Source organism: Dama dama, chromosome 4 (assembly GCF_033118175.1).
Source record: "Dama dama isolate Ldn47 chromosome 4, ASM3311817v1, whole genome shotgun sequence".
NCBI classification, from domain to species: domain Eukaryota; kingdom Metazoa; phylum Chordata; class Mammalia; order Artiodactyla; family Cervidae; genus Dama; species Dama dama.
The window spans coordinates 43,559,581-43,576,531 of record NC_083684.1 but is presented as its reverse complement, the minus strand read 5'-3'; the positions used below and the strand labels follow the sequence as shown (position 1 = coordinate 43,576,531).

The window sequence follows — 16,951 nt, the reverse complement described above, 5'->3', positions numbered from 1 at the left end:
GCCTGCCTCAGGAAGGGAAGTTCCAGCCCGACTGAAGTCACCCATCTCTGGGCGACCTGTTTAACGCAGCGCCCCTGCTCCTCGGCCGCCCTTTTAGTCATTCTCCCCTCAGGGTCTCTCACCACCGAGTTTGTTGGCTCCCGCAAGACGGCCAGAACCATTGTCACCTCGTGAACTGTCCGCGCCACAAATTCAAATCAGAGTTCCTGAGCCTAGCGCTCCGAACTTCTCCCAGAGTGAAGGACAGATGGACCAATGGAAGCCCCGCTGGCCTCAGACGTACAAGGAGGTGGGCGGGACGAAGGGACGGGGTGGGCAGAAGAGCGTTGTCCTGACGACGGCTTCCGGTGCTGCGGTGACTTACCGCCGGAAGGCGAGAGTCCGCGGGAAAAGCGGTCTTGTTAGGTGATCACTGTGATTTGGGGATGAGGAGGTCTCCTCAGGAGTAACCGCGGGCCTGAGCCACGGTCACGCCACTGTCCTTCGTTTCCTTTAGCCTTCTCGCTCACCAAAAGATTTTCCCGTCCAGTTATAAAGTGCAAGTTGTTTCCCAAAGGTAAGCGTGTAGTATAACACCAGCCCCTTGTTTTTTGAGGGTAACGGAAACTTGGAGTCCACTTTGTCACCAGGGAGCGAGTACTAAAAAAAAAAGAAAAAAGTGAAAATTTGGACTTCTAAATATTTAGCAAAGTTTTACCGTGTGCATTTTTACTGTATTGTACGCAGTTTGTAGTCTTGAAATATTGGGTGCAATTTGAGTTACAATTAAATTTAAAATTCTAGTTCTTTAGGACCCGCAAATTTCATCTGAACCGGGTATATTAAAAACCTTTAATTTAAAAATTTTAGAAGCTTCTCTAACTTAAGTTCTTAATCTCCCATAAATCTCAAGTTAGATGGTATAAGATGGGCAGGTTCTTTGAGTTCAAACCATTACAAGAATCAAACTAATTCATATGAGGTGCCTCCTTTCATAGAGAATCACTTGAATCTAAAATAATTGAAACCAGATGCTAAGCATGGATCCTTTAGTTCGGTGTGTATCTCTTGGCGATAATGGTCTCACTTCAGTCTCTCCTTTATGGAAGAAAGTAAGCGCTGTTGAAATGATAGAGGAAAAATAAGGGTTTTTACAGACAATTATTTAAAAAAAAAAAAAAAACTTAGGAGCTTTGAAACACATGTTTTAACAAAAGTCGTTGTTAAATTCTTGTCACCAAAATCTAAAAGGAAAAGTTCATAACTTATCTGCTTATCAAGAAGAATTTCTTCCTTTACACTTAAGACAGGGAAACATTTATGAAAGCTTAGATCTATGTGTTTAGGTTCCTGCCAACCCTTTTCTTAAAATTCCAACTTCAAAACTCCCTGCTAATGAGCACTTTTCCAGCTGCTTGGATGAAATATTCTGAATAACTTCCTCAGCCTGGAGGTTAGAAATTTCATTAAATAAAAAATTAAATATATTAGAATACTTAGGTATGAAACATTAACGAACTGAGTAACATTCTTCAGAAGAAGAAGCACTTAAGAAAACATAGGCCACCTGCGTTGCAGAGTCATCTAAAATGATGAGATTTGATAGATAGGTGAGAGATCAAAAAATGGCCAGATTTCAAAAGAGAATGTTCTGTGAGCTGCTTATTGCCCTCATAGACCATTTGAAAATAAAACCAACTCTCAGCAGAAGCCCAAGAGGCATTAGAGATGAACTAGACTATCCTTTGGATGTCAGTATTGTACTGAAAAAGTCAGTTACACTGTTATTTATCTTCAGGGGGAAATGCCTAAATTTTATAAGGATTTAGAACTTTAATTTAAAAGTGTATAGTGACTATAGAGTTTAGAAAGGAGACTTGAGTCTAAGTTAGATGAACTTGGGAAAACTGTTGTCTGTAGTAGCATTTGACTTTGTACTCTCCATTCGTCTTACCTAAATGTCCTCTTACTCCTGCTTTTTTGAATCTTATCTCTCCATACCCAGGTCAAATTCTGAGTTTTTCTGAGCTGTAACTAATAGTTAACTGTCTCCTTCAGAACATCTATAGAATTAAAAATACACTGTTTATTTGGCTTTTTTCTTTCCCTTTAGGCCTGGTAATGTTTTTCTCATTTATGTTGATGAATGTATCTTACATATAACTTGCCTTATCTGTTGGATTCTAAGCTACTTAGAGTTTTATTCACCACTGTACATGGCAGAATGACTTAAACATGGTAAACATTCTTTTTAATCTTTTTTTTTTTTTTTTTGGCTGTGCCGGGTCTTAATTGCACCTTGGGGGATCTTCATTGCCGAGTGTTGGATCGTTATTGCCAGGTGTGGGCTCTTCGTTGCAGCCTGTAGGATATAGTTCACTGACCAGGGATTAAACTTGGGCCCCCTGCGTTGGGGGCACGGAGACTTAATCACTGGACCACCAGGGAAGTCCCAGTAAACATAATTCTGATGTAAAAATGCCACTGTTAGGATTAATATTAAATATAGTGGCAGCTGCATTAGTTTGCTAGGTTTGCTATAACAATACCACAGACTGAGAGTGTAAAAAACAGAAATTTATTTTCTTACAATTCTGGAGGCTGGAAAGTTCAATACTAAGGTGTCAGCAGGGATAACTTCATTCTGAGGCTTCTCTCCTTGGCATGTAGTTTTGCCTTTGTCTTCACATGGTCTTTAATTCATGCCCACCTGTGTCCAGATTTCTTCTTATAAGGACATCAGTCTTACTGGATTAGGGCCCATCCAAAAGACCTCATTTTAATTTAATTACCTCTTTAAAATCCTTATCTCCAAGTTGGTTGCATTCTGAGGTACTGGGGATTAGGACTTCAGAATATGAATTTGGCGGTACACAGTTCAGTGCATACAATAATCAGCATTCAAAAAGCAGAAATGATTGGCAGTAGTTGTCCATTAGCACTCTCATCTTTAGACCTGTAGATAACATAATTGTGTACATTAAGTTTGTGTAAGATAATAGGGAATGGAAGTGAAAGTTGCTCAGTTGTATCCGACTCTGTGAATTCTCCAGGCCAGAATACTGGAATGGGTAGCCTGTCCCTTCCCCAGGAGATCTTCCCAACTCAGGGATCGAACCCACATCTCCCACGTTGCAGGTGGATTGTTTCCCAGCTGAGCCACAAGGGAAGCCCAGGGAATGGAAGAGCCTGTGGTAAATTAGAGAATATTTGCCAAAGATTTTCAAATTAAAATTTGTCAAAAAACAGAAAACACAACCCCCACACACCAGCATGCCACACAATCCTGGGTCATCCAAACAAACAAACAGCAACAACAAAACAAGCAGGCTGATTGGTTTTGGCCCACAGGGGGCTGGTTTACAAAAACCACCGGCATATTTCATTTGGAATCTATAACCTCTTAAGTGGATACTGGACATATTAAGTATGTTTTTCCATATCCACAGGATGTTTTCTCCAGACCCCATTGGTTCACACATAACTTTAAGTACCTGCTTTGTTGAAGGAATTGCACTAAGTGCCTCACTGAGGTTAAATCCATAAATTTGTCCACATATATCTGATTGTTACAAGGACATCCAGTTTTTGATTAAATTTACAAAATGCGTGGGCTTCTTAGGTGGCACAGAGGTAAAGAATCTGTCTGTGAATGCATGTTCAATCCTTGGGTTGGGAAGATCCCTTGGAGAAGGAAACTATATCCACTCCAGTATTCTTGCCTGGGAAATCCCATGGACAGAGAAGCCTGCTGGGCTACAGTCCATGGGGTTGCAAGGAATCGGACACGACTTAGCGACTAGACACCACCACCATGGTGGTGTGCACAACCATGCATAATTTAGTATTTTGAGTGGTACAGGTTTATCCCATAAGTGAATTAGAACTCTGAAAAAAAATCTTTGAGATTATGTGCTCTGATAAAGTCAAGGCTCTGATCTTAAGTACAAGTGGAGAGGACAGGACACATATATGAAAATAATTATAGTGCAAGATAAAAATGAGACCATAGGAGAGTTATAAAGTACTGTGGGAAATTAAAGGAGGAAAAGATTTCTTCAAGGTTGGTGTATTACTAAAGTTATTTAATGCAGTTAGAGTTATTCTTTTTTTTATAGCACTTGGTACTTCTAATATAGCATTAATCAATGTGTTGTATCTGGAGAAACAAGACTCCAGTATTCTTGCCTGGAAAATCCCATGGGCAGAGGAGCCTGGCAGGCTACATTGCCATGGGTTTACAAAACAGTTGAACATGACTTAGTGACTAAGCAACAACAAATGTCTTATATATTATTTGCATGCGTTCACATTTCCCCAGTATAATCTGAAATACTCAAGAATATTTTAATCTTTATATGCTCCAGTCTTATGTTTAGGGAGAAGGCAATAGCAACCCACTCCAGTACTCTTGCCTGGAAAATCCCATGGACAGAGGAGCCTGGTGGGCTGCGGTCCATGGGGTCGCTAAGAGTCAGACGCGACTGAGCGTCTTCACTTTCACTTTTCACTTTCCGTTTTCATGCACTGGAGAAGGAAATGGCAACCCACTCCAGTGTTCTTGCCTGGAGAATCCCAGGGATGGGGGAGCCTGGTGGGCTGCCTTCTATGGGGTCGCACAGAGTCGGACACGACTGAAGTGACTTAGCAGCAGCAGTGTTGTTTAAAAGTATTAGGGTCACCTGGGTAACTTTTTTTTTTAATTAGAAGATAATTGCTTTACAATGTTCTGTTAGTTTCTTCTATACATCGTGAATCAGGTATGCAAAGTTGCTTCAGTTGTGTCACTCTATGCGACCCCATAGACAGCAGCCCACCAGGCTCTGCCCTCCCTGGGATTCTCCAGGCAAGAACACTGGTATAGGTGTACATATATTCCCTCCCTTGTGAACCTCTCTCCCCTGCCTCATCCCACCTCTCTGGGTCATCAGAGAGAACCAAACTGAGCACCCTGTATTAGGTTGGAACTTTTTAACAGTAAACTTTTTTCAAGTCTGGCTCTGTAGATTCTAATTTAGTAGGCCTAGGGAAGTGGTAGAGAATCTCTGTTTTTAAAATGTTTCTCCCGCTTAATGATTCAGATTATCAGCCCCACTTAGAACCTTCTGCCTTGAAGCACCTGGTATATAGTATGCTCTCAATAAGTTCTTGTCACATTAAATGAGTGGAGCTGTGATTTAGCAAGATTAATAAGGCCCCTGTGTGTAGGATGAATTAGAGTGGAAAATATCCTAGAGGCAAGGAAATCCTATTACACAAGTCCATCTAAGAAGTGAAGGAGCCTTAAACTAGAGTAGAGGCCATAGGAAAGGAGAGAAATAGATGAGAAATGTTGAAAAGGTAAGAGTCTACAGAACTAGGTAAACTTTATATAAGGCACTAGTTCGCAAAACAGTGTGGCTAAAATTTACATGAGGTGTTTATTTCATAAGCAGGTTGCTGGACTCTATGTATGAACTCCTGTTTGCTTGGTCCAGGGTGAAGCACATGAATTTGCATTTTTTAAAAAAATTTATACTGGAGTATAGTTGATTAACAGTGTTGTGTTACTTTCAGGTATACAACAAAGAGATTCAGTTTTGCATATTCATATATCCTTTTCCCATTTAGATTATTACAGAATATTTGAGCAGTACTGTGCTATTGAGTAGGTCCTTGTTGGTTATCTCTTTTAAATATAACTGTCAGTCCCCAATTCCCAATCTGTCCATTCCCCATCTTTCCCCTTTGGTAATCATAAATTCATTTTTTAAGTCTGTGAGTCTGTTTCTGTTTTGTAAGTAAGTTCATTTGTATCAGTTTTTTTTAGATTCTGCATACAAGTGGTATCATACAATATTTGTCTTTCTCTGACTTATTAAGATAATCTGCAGATCCATCCATGTTGCTGCAAATGGCATTATTTCATTCTCTTTTTTTATGACTGAGTAGTATGCTTTGTATATATGTACCACATCTTCTTTACCCATTCATCTATTGATAAATATTTAAGTTGCTTCCATGTCTTGGCTATTGTAAATAGTGCCACTATATATATTCTGTTGCATGTATCCTTTCAAACCATGTTTTGTTTTGTTTTTTTTTATTGATATGAGCCCAGGAGTGGGAATGCTGAATCATATGGTAGCTCTATTTTTAGTTTCTTAAGGAACCTCCACACTTTTCTCCATAATGACTGTTTAGTTCAGTTCAGTTGCTCATGTCCAGTTCTTTGCGATTCCATGGACTGCAGCTCACCAGGCTTCCCTGTCCATCAGCAACTCTCGGAGCTCGCTCAAACTCATGTCCATTGAGTCAGTGATGCCACCCAGCCATCTCATCCTCTGTCGTCCCCTTCTCTTCCTGCCTTCAATCTTTCCCAGAATCAGGGTCTTTCCCAGTGAGTCAGTTCTTCACATCAGGTGGCCAAAGTATTGTAGCTTCAGTATCAGTCATTCCAGTGAATATTCAGTACTGATTTCCTTTAGGATTGACTGGTTGGATCTCCTTGCAGTCCCAGAGATTCTCAAGAGTCATCTCCAACACCACAGTTCAAAAGCATCAATTCTTTGGTGCTGAGCCTTCTTTATGGTCCAACTCTCAACATCCATACATGACTACTGGAAAAACCATGGCTTTGACTATATGGACCTTTGCTGACAAAGTAATGTCTGTGCTTTTTAATATGATGTCTAGGTTGGTCATAGCTTTTCTTCCAAGGAGCAAGTGTCTTTTAGTTTCATGGCTGCAGTCACCATCTGTAGTGATTTTGGAGCTCAAGAATATAAAGTCTTTCATGGTTTCCTTTGTTACCTCATCTATTTGCCATGAAGTGATGGGACCAGATGCCATGATCTTAGTTTTCTGAATGTTGAGTTTTAAGCCAACTCTTTGACTTTCTTTTTTATTTTTTTTTTTAGAAATTACAGCACTGTTGAGAGAAAAGAGGTGTTCTTTTTTTTCCTTTATTTTTATTAGTTGGAGGTTAATTACTTTACAATATTGTAGTGGTTTTTGCCATACATTGACATGAATCAACCATGGATTTACAGGTGTTCCCCATCCTGAACCCCCCTCCCACCTCCTCTTTCACTTTCATCAAAAGGCTCTTCAGTTCCTCTTTGCTTTCTGCCATAAGGGTGGTATCATCTGCATATCTCAGGTTATTGATATTTCTCCTGGCATAATGGCTGTACCAATTTACATTCCCACCAACAGTGTAGGAAGGTTTCCTTTTCTCTACACCCTCTGCAGCATTTATTGTTTGTAAACTTTTTGATGATGGCTGTTCTTACTCGTGTGAGGTGATATTTTACTGTACTTTTGATTTACATTTCTCTAATAACTAGTGATGTTTAGCATCTTTTCAGGTGCTTCTTGGCCATCAGTACGTCTTCCTTGGAGAAATGTCTGTTGAGGTCTATTTTCCATTTTTTTGATGGACATGAGCTACTTGTAAATTTTGAAGATAAATCCTTTGTCGGTTGCTTCATTTGCAAGTATTTTCTCCCATTCTGTGGGTTATCTGTTCTTTTGTTTTTGCCATCCTGGGATGTAGTCAAGATGTGGGCTCTGCTGCACTCTTTTTTTAAAAAAAATGCAAATTCTTATTTTTGGCAGTGCTGGGTCTTTGTTGCTTTGTGTAGGCTTTCTGTAGTTGTGGCAAGTGGGGGCTACTCTTCGTTGCTATGAGTGGGCTTCTTATTGCGGTGACTTCTCTTGTTGCAGAGCACAGGCTCCAGGTGCTCCAGCTTCAGTAGTTGCAGCACGCAAGCTCAGTAATTGCACTCATGGGCCCTTGAGTGCACGGGCACATAGGCTTGGTCATTGCGGCAAAAGGTCTCAGTTTCTCTTTGACATGTGGAATCTTCTCCTACTAGGAATCGAATCCTTGTCCCCTGCATTGGCAGGCAGTTTCTTATCCACTGTGCAACCAGGGAAGCCCTGTCTTTTTGTTTATGATTTCCAATGCTATGCACAGGTTTTTTAGTTTAATTTGGTCCCATTTGTTTATCTTTGTTTTTATTTCGATTACTGTAGGAGATACTGCTGCAACTTAAGTCAGAGTGTTCTGCTTATGTTTTCCTATAAGAGTTTTCTAGCTTTCTTTCTTTCTTGCTGTGCTGGATCTTCATTCCTGCACGTGGGCTTTCTCTAGTTGTGGCGAGTGGCAGCTTCTTGTTGATGAGCTCGGGTTATAGGCGTGCAGGCTTCAGTGGTTGCAGCATGTGAGCTCAGAAGTGGTGTTGAATGAAAGTGAGAGTGATCACCTTTGTCTTGTTCCTGATCTTGGAGGAAATGCTTTCAGCTCTTCACCATTGAGAATGATGTTTGCTGTGTGTTTGTCACATGTGGACTTTATTATGTTGAGGTAGGGTCCCTCTATGCCCACTTTCTGGTGAGTTGTTTTTTTTTTTTTAAATCATAAATGGGTGTTGAATTTTGCCAAAAGCTTTTTCTGCATCTATTGAAATGATCATTTGGTTTTTATTGTTCAATTTGTGGATGTGGTATGTCACACTAATTGATTTGCAGGTATTGAAAAATCCTTGATTCACTGGGATAAATTCCACTTGATCACGGTGCATGATCTGTGTAACATGTTGTTGGATTCAGCTTGCTAGTATCTTGTTGAAGATTTTTGTATGGATGTTTGTCAGTGATATTTACCTATAATTTTCTTTTTGTGTGATATCTTTGATTTTGGTAGTGGGTGATGGTGGCCTCATAGAATGAGTTTGGGTGTTTTCCTTCCTCTGTGAGGGTTTTTTTTTTTTGCGGGGGAGGGGAAATAGTTCAGGATAGGTGTTAATTCGTCTCTAAATTGTGGTTTTATTCTCATGTGTTCTGTCTGGGGTTTGCTGTGCATCTTGGAGCTGTAGACTTATATTTTAATTAATTTTGGCAGGTTTGTCTAGTATTTTATCAAATATTTTTTCTGTACTTTTCTCTTTCTCCTTTTCCTCTGGGACTCCAGTTTTAAAAGCATGCTAGATTGCCTAATTTTGAACATACACATCATTAATGATCTGCTACCTTTTTTTCATACTTTTTCTTTCTGTGTGCTTCAGTTTAGATAATTTCTGCTGAATTGTCTTCAAAGTTATGGATCCTTTCTTCTAAACTGTTCAACCTGCTATTCCATTCAGTGATTTCATTAATCATTTTGGATGTTATATTTTTCAGTTTTAGTGTTTCCATTTGATTTTTAATTTTGGTTTTTATATCTTGACTGGAATTCCTCATGTTTTCACTCTGACTCATCATCACTCAAAAACTGCTGAAATTTCTACTTAGTTCTTTTAGTCTTTTGTCTGTAACTTTCTTCTAGGTTTCATGGATATCACTCTGTACATGCACAGTTCAGGAGTCAGCCAAGGATCTGAGGAGAGATATTATGCAGATTTTGCCACCTTTCCCTCTTGGCCCCCAGTGGCTTCGCCTTTATGGCGGCTTTCAGTTTCAACTTCTAGCTGCTCCTATAGCCTCAAACTCCAAACTTTTTATCCCTCAGTCCCCCAAACTGTTGCTTTTTGTTTAAGTACTATTCCATGTGCACTATGCAGACAAGGAGGTAATCGTAGCAGAAAAATTAGAAAAATATAGATCTTATTTATTGGCTACTCTTCTTTCAAGGGTTATATCCCCTTCAGTTTCTACCTGCTATTGATTGCTCCACAGTGCCTTCCAATTGTTGTTTTCTTTTAGTCAAAATTTATAATTGTCACTGTCAAGAGTTATTGAGTTGAATGTACTTCAGTACTTAAGAGTACCAAGTATCATTAAATCTGTATTTTTAAATGGAAAAAACAAAGGTATGGTTTCTAAGAAATTGTTGGCTATTGTTCAGTTGCTCAGTCATGCCCAACTCTTTGCGATCCCATGGACTATACAGTCCATGGAATTCTCCAGGCTAGAATACTGGAGTGGGTAGCCTTTCCCTTCTCCAGGGGATCTTCCCAACCCAGGGATTAAACCCAGGTCTCCCACAATGCAGGCAGATTCTTTACCAGCTAAGCCACAAGGGAAGCCCAAGAATACTGGTGTGGGCAGCCCATCCCTTCTTCAGCAAATCTTCCTGACCAAGGAATTGAACTGGGGTACCTGATGTGAAGAGCTGACTCATTGGAAAAGACCCTGATGCTGGGAAAGATTGAGGGCAGGAGGAGAAGGGGATGACAGAGGATGAGGTGGTTGGATGGCATCACCGACTCAATGGACGTGGGTTTGGGTGGACTCCAGGAGTTGGTGATGGACAGGGAGGCCTGGCGTGCTGTGGTTCATGGAGTCGCAGAGTCGGACACGACTGAGCAATTGAACTGAATTGAATTCCTGCATTGCAGGCAGATTCTTTACCAACTGAGCTATGAGGGAAGCCTGTCTCTCGCAGTATATATCCAAACTCATATCCATTGAGTCAATGATGCCATCCAACCATCTCATCCTGTCACCCTCTTCTGCTGCTTTCAGTCTTCCCCAGCATCAGGGTCTTTTCCAATGAGTCGGCTTTTCACATCAGGTGGCCAAAGTATTGGAGCTTCAGCATCAGTCCTTCCAATGAATGTTCAGGGATGATTTCCTTTAGGATTGACTAGTTTGATCTTGTTAGTTTGTGCAAGGGACTCTCAAGAGTCTTCTCCAGCACCACAACTGGAAAGCATCGATACTTTGGCATTCAGCTGAAGCATGTTGTGTATGCAGCTATATTTAGAGAAGTAAAAAGACATCTCCTAGAATGGGTAAAGAATTAGGTAATATTCTTTCAAAAATAATTTCTGATATTTTAATATGGTGTAAAATTATGGGCTGTGGTGGGCATGAAAATGTCCTACTTCCACCTCTTTCTTCAGGGACCGTAATTGACTGGTGGATCCAGGTACTGGTATGTTTTGGAACCCATTCCCATATTCATGTCAAGGCCATGATTCCCAAGTGATCCTTCCAGGCCATGAGTCCATATGATGACGATTGCAATCCAGGTTCTTTCCTATAAGATAAGGGACTGTGTTAATGGAATATTTTGTCAAAAGGACTCCCATTTGACTGGTCCAAAACCTTAGATGTTTTGCAGCCTGAGATTCTTCCTACCCAGTTCTCTCTCTTTCCATTTTTCCTTCATAGGTATCCTAAGGCTTTCTTGCCCTCCTTTGCTCCCTCTTTGTTGCCTTTCACAGGTAAATCCTTTAATAAGTGTTTCACATGCTCAATCCCATCTTTGCATCTGCTTTTTGGAAGACCCAGACTAATACATAGACTCAAACTATTAGCAGAAAATTTACCAAAGTTGACTTTTGAAAAGAATATTTTTTAGAGAAAAATACCAAATAGCATATGTAGCAGATACTCCCTCCTCTTTGAGGTGGAACTTTATTTCCATCTGCTTGGATATGGGCTGGACTTAGTAATTTGATCCCAATGGATAGAGAGGAATTTGCCAGTCCTTTTTTTCTTTTTTACTACCTCCTCCCCCACACACAAACACACACATGAACATTTTTTTTGACACTCTCCCCCACACTCCTGATGAAGTTTTAATACCACAAATATACTTTATCTGTTTATGTATTATATGAATATCAATGTTTAATGCATAATAGAGTAAAATTTCCCCCCAAGATCAAATTTTTATTCCTTTAGGGGCATTGTAATAACCCTCACAGAGAATGCACAGGGTAGAGTATAGATAGGGAAAATTTCTAACTTACTCCAGGGGAAGCTGGCAAGTGATCAAACAAGTGATCAGAGGTTACATCACCAGTGGTGATATCTTGTTAATGCTCTATACCTTAAGTATGATGAAATGCAAAGAGTATTTAGCCTCTGTGATAGTCTACCCAAAAAGCTGTAACCCCAGTCTTATTGTGAGAGAACATCAAACAAACCAAAAATGAGGGGCATTCTATAAAATATCTGACCAGTACTCTTCAGGAGGGTCATGGTAATGAAAAGACAAGACTGAGAAATTGTCATGTATCATTGAGATTATGGAGACATGACTGCTAAATGCAATATGATGTCCTAGATCATATAAGGGAATGCACTCTACAATCTTTGTAACTTTTCTGTAAATTTAAAATTATTCTAAAATTAAAAGTTAAAAGCACATGAAAAAAGTAAAAACCATTGTGTCATCAGTATTCATTATATGAAAATAGTGATTCTAATATTAAAAGTAAATATGTAGCAATTACTAGAACTATAAACATTGAACTAAACTGAAAATATCAGTTTTCTACATATAATACTAGTAAATTAAAAAATATGGTACATATATTTATCAAATTTAGTGAAGCCTATGATGCAGTGTCTCATGACATCTATGCACAATTAATTCAGATTGTTCTGGATATAAGCAAAGTCACACGTATTCAAAACTGGCTGCAGAATCATAAAAAATATTGATAAACCATAAATGGAAATGGATCAAGTTGGGTAATATGTGTAGGTGCTGCCAAGATCTGTGTTTTGTCCTATCTTACATAGCAGCTGCATTAATGATGTAGAAGAGGGAGTATAACGAATGTTAATGAAATTCACAGATGATATTAAATTGGCAGGTGATGCAAATAACAGTAAGAGCAGCAAAGCAATATAAAGGTACCCAGAGAGCTCAGAAATATGGAGTGGAAACAACAAAATGAGATTCTGCCCCTTCCAAATAGAAACTACAACTGCTTTAGGAGAAAAACAATAAAATAGGTATTCAGAGGGAGCAAAATCTGAAAGTCATTAAATTATCAAAAGGCCTAAGGGTGAAAATGAATTATAAAATAGATACGAATTTATGACATAGTGATTTTGAAGATTATGGCTACGCATACTGCTTGCTACAGAGAAAGAGCAGAAGAGTCTGTTCTTCATACTAATGATAAAATGACATCAAAAGACAGAACTCATTCTGTGTCAAGTTGTTACCTAACTGCCATCAACACAATAGGAGTAGTAATAAAAATGATTAAGCTGTGAACACTACAGAGAAGTATATTCACCTTCAGCAAATTATACTGAGCTATTTGATTAGTCTTGCCATTCGTAGTTGCTGATTCTACTTCATATCCCATATAGGTGACCCTTCCTTCAAGATATATAACTCAGGTTAAACCTCAGAGCAGTTTACCTAACTCTTTAATCTTCTCCCCTCTATCCCAAATTAAATTTACAAACTGCTTCTTTCTAATGTGTTCTTAATTTATATTCAGTTATGTATAGGATTCCTTGATTGCTCATTAAAACTGACTTCTGCCTTTGTCACATCTTCATCTAAATGCTCCAACCCTTATTCACAAATACATGCATATGCCCCTACCAGCAGCCATAGAACAAAGAGCGTAAGCAAAAGTAACATCTGAGGAGAGTATTGGAATTAATACTTGAGTAAATAACAACCAAAATAAATAGATCAGAATTCCTATAGCAATGCAATATTCTAATGATTATAGCATGAATCAGATTGCCCCAAGATGTTATCATCCATTGGCAAGGAGTCATGTAGAATAATAAAAAATCTCTTTGACCACATATGCTTATAAAGTGTTATAAAATAGATGCTGTTTTTGCATTTGGTGTCTTTTTAAAAAATAATTTTATTGGTGTATACTTGATTTACAGCGTTCCGTTAGTTTAAGGTGTACAGCGAAGTGGACCAGCTATACATAAATCCACTCTTTTTAGTTTCTTTTTACATACAGCAATTACGGAGGCACTGAGCAGAGTTGCCTGTGCTCCACAGTGTGTCATTGTTAGTTATTTCATACACAGTAGTATGTATATGTCTCCTGGGGGAGGGCATGGTGACCCACACCAGTATTCTTGCTTGATGAATGCCATGGATGGAGGAACCTGGCAAGCTACAGTCCCTAGGATCATACAGAGTTAAACACAACTGAAGTGACTTTGCGTGCACGCGTGCATGTATATGTCAGTCACAATTTCCCAGTTTATCCCTCCCTCCCTTAACCCTGGTAACCATAAGTTTGTTTTCTACATCTGTAACACAGCTTCTGTTTTGTGGATAAGCTCAAATGTACCTTTTTAAAAAAAAAAAATTCCGCAGTAAAAAATATCATAATTTACCTTTTTTTTTTGTCTGACTTAGTTCACTCATTATGACAATCTCTAGGTCTATTCATGTTGCTTCAGAGGACATTGTTTTGTTCATTTTTATGATTAATATTTCTTTCTATACATGTACCACATCTTTATCCATTCCTCTGTGAGACAGGTTGCTTCCATGTCTTGGCTATTGTAAATAGTGCTGCAATGAACATTGGGGTCCATTTATCTTTTTGAATTTATGGTTTGCTCTGGATATATGCCCAGGACTGGGATTGCTGGATCATAAGGCAGTTCTGGTTTTAATTTCTTAAGGAACCTCCATACTGTTCTCAGTAATGGTTGTACTAATTTACATTCCTACCAACAGTTATATAAGAGAGCTTACTTTTCTCCACACCATCTCCAGTATTTATTGCTTGTATGTTTTTGATGATGGCCATTCTGACCTGTGTGAAGTGATGTCTCATATAGTTTTGATTTTGTCGCTGCTGCTATTGTTGAGTCACTCAGTTGTGTCTGACTTTGCAACCCCATGGACTGCAGAACGCCAAGCTTCACTGTCTTTTACCATTTACTGGAGCTTGCTCAAACTCATGTCCATTGAGTCAGTGGTGCTGTCCAGCCATCTTGTCCTCTGTTGTCCCCTTCTCCTCCTACCTTCAGTCTTTCCTAGCATTAGGGTCTTTTCTAGTGAGTCAGCTCTTTGCATCAGGTGGCCAAAATATCGGAGCATTAGCATCAGTCATTCCAGTGAATATTCAGGGTTGATTTCCTTTAGGATGGGCTGGTTTGATCTCCTTGCAGTCCAAGGGACTCTCAAAAGTCTTCTCCAACACCATAGCTCAGAACCATCAATTCTTCAGTGTTCAGTTTTCTTTATGGTTCAACTCTCACATCCATACATGACTACTGGAAAAACCACAGCTTTGACTAAATGGACCTTTGTTGGCAAAGTAACGTTTCTGCTTTTTAATATGTTGTCTAGGTTTGCCATAGCTTTTCTTACAAGGAGCAAGTTTTGATTTGCATTTCTCTAATAATTAGCTTTTTAGCCATCTGAGGTTTTTCCAGTGGTCGTGTATGGATGTGAGAGTTGGACTGTGAAGAAAGCTGAGCGGCGAAAAATTGATGCTTTTGAACTACGGTGTTGGAGAAGACTTTGAGAGTCCCTTGGACTGCAAGGAGACCCAACCAGTTCATCCTAAAGGAGATAAGTCTTGGGTGTTCATTGGAAGGACTGATGCTGAAGCTGAAACTCCAATACCTTGGCCACCTCATGCGAAGAGTTGACTCATTGAAAAAGACCCTGATGCTGGGAGGGACTGGGGGCAGGAGGAGAAGGGGACAACAGAGGATGAGATGGCTGGATGGCATCACCGACTCAATGGGCATGAGTTTGAGTAAACTCCGGGAGTTTGTGATGGACAGGGAGGCCTGGCGTGCTGCGATTCATGGGGTCGCAAAGAGTTGGACACGACCTAGCGACTGAACTGAACTGAAGCCTTCTTTGGAGAGATGTCTACTGAGATCATCTGTCCATTTTTTCTTTGGGTTGTTTCTTTGTTGTTGAGCTGCATAAGCTGTTTGTATGTTTTGGAGATTAATCACTTATAGGTTATTTCATTTGCAAACTTTTCTCCCAAGGTTGTCTTTTAATTTTTTTCATGGTTTCCTTTGCCGTGCAAAATCTTTTAAGTTTAATTAGGTCCCAATTATTTATTTTTGTTTTTATTTTCATTAAGAGATGGGTCGAAAAATTCTGTGACTTATGATGAAGAATATTCTATGTTTTCCTACAAGAGTTTTATAGATCTGGCCTTTAGGTTTTTAATCTATTTTGAATTTATTTTTGTGTATGGTGTTGGGGAGTGTTCTAATTTCACTCTAATACATGCAGCTGTCAGTTTTACCAGCACCACTTATTGAAGGGATTGTCTTTTCTCCACTGTATATTCTTGGCTCCTTTGTCCATAGGTGTGTGGGTTTACCTCTGGGTCTTTTTATCTGGTTTCATTGATCTATATTTCTGATTTTGTGTCAGTATCATACTGTTTTTTAAATGTTTTAAATTAAGTAATTATTTTTGGCTGCACTGGGTCTTCATTGTTGCACGTGGGCTTTCTCTAGTTGTAGCATGCGGGCTCTGGAGCATTCAGGCTTCAGTAGTTGTGGCTTGCAGGCTTAGTTGTTGCGGCTTGTGGACTGTAGAGTGTGGGCTCAGTAATTACAGCACATGGGCTCGGTTGCTCCACGGCGTGTAGAACCCTGCCGGACTAGGGATTGAACCCATGTCCCCTGCATTGGCAGGGGGATTCTTAACCACTGGATCACCAGGGAAGCCCTGTTGAAAGATTTTTAATCACAGTTTCAACTCCAGTACTTTTAATTAGTCTGTTCATTTTTTTATTTCTTCCTGCTCAATCTTGGAAGTTTGTACCTTTATAAGAATTTGTCCATTTCTTCTAGGTTGTTGATTTTATTCGCATATAGTTGTGTGTACTAGTCTCTTATGATCCTTTGTATTTCTGTGGGGTCCCTTGTAACTTCTCCTGTTTCATTTCTAATTTTATTGATTTGAGTCCTCTCCCTTTTATTTGATGAGTCTGGCTAAAGGTTGATCAATTTTGTTTATCTTGAGAACTAACTTTTAGTTTTACTGATCTTTTCTATTATTTTCTTTGTCTTTATTTCATCTCTATTTCATGTGCTATGATTTTTATGATTTCTTTCTACTATGGGTTTTGTTTGTTGTTCTTTCTGTAGTGGCTTTAGGTGTAAGGTTCAGTTCAGTTCAGTTGCTCAGTCGTGTCCGACTCTTTGTGAACCCATGGACTGCAGCACATCAGGCCTCCCTATCCATCAGCAATCCCAGAGTTTACTCAAACTCATGTCCATTGAGTCAGTGATGCCATCCAACCATCTCATCCTCTGTTATCCC

General features: G+C 39.4%; 1 long non-coding RNA gene across 2 annotated transcripts in view; it reads left to right on the top strand.

The window, feature by feature from the left end:
- Positions 1-419: 419 nt before the first annotated feature.
- LOC133054149 (uncharacterized) overlaps positions 420-16,951 on the top strand; it is a 121,005-nt gene continuing 104,473 nt past the window's right edge. For both annotated transcript variants that reach the window (XR_009692379.1, XR_009692380.1), the window contains exon 1: positions 420-556. This is a non-coding gene — a long non-coding RNA (uncharacterized LOC133054149). The remainder of the gene's footprint in view (positions 557-16,951) is intronic.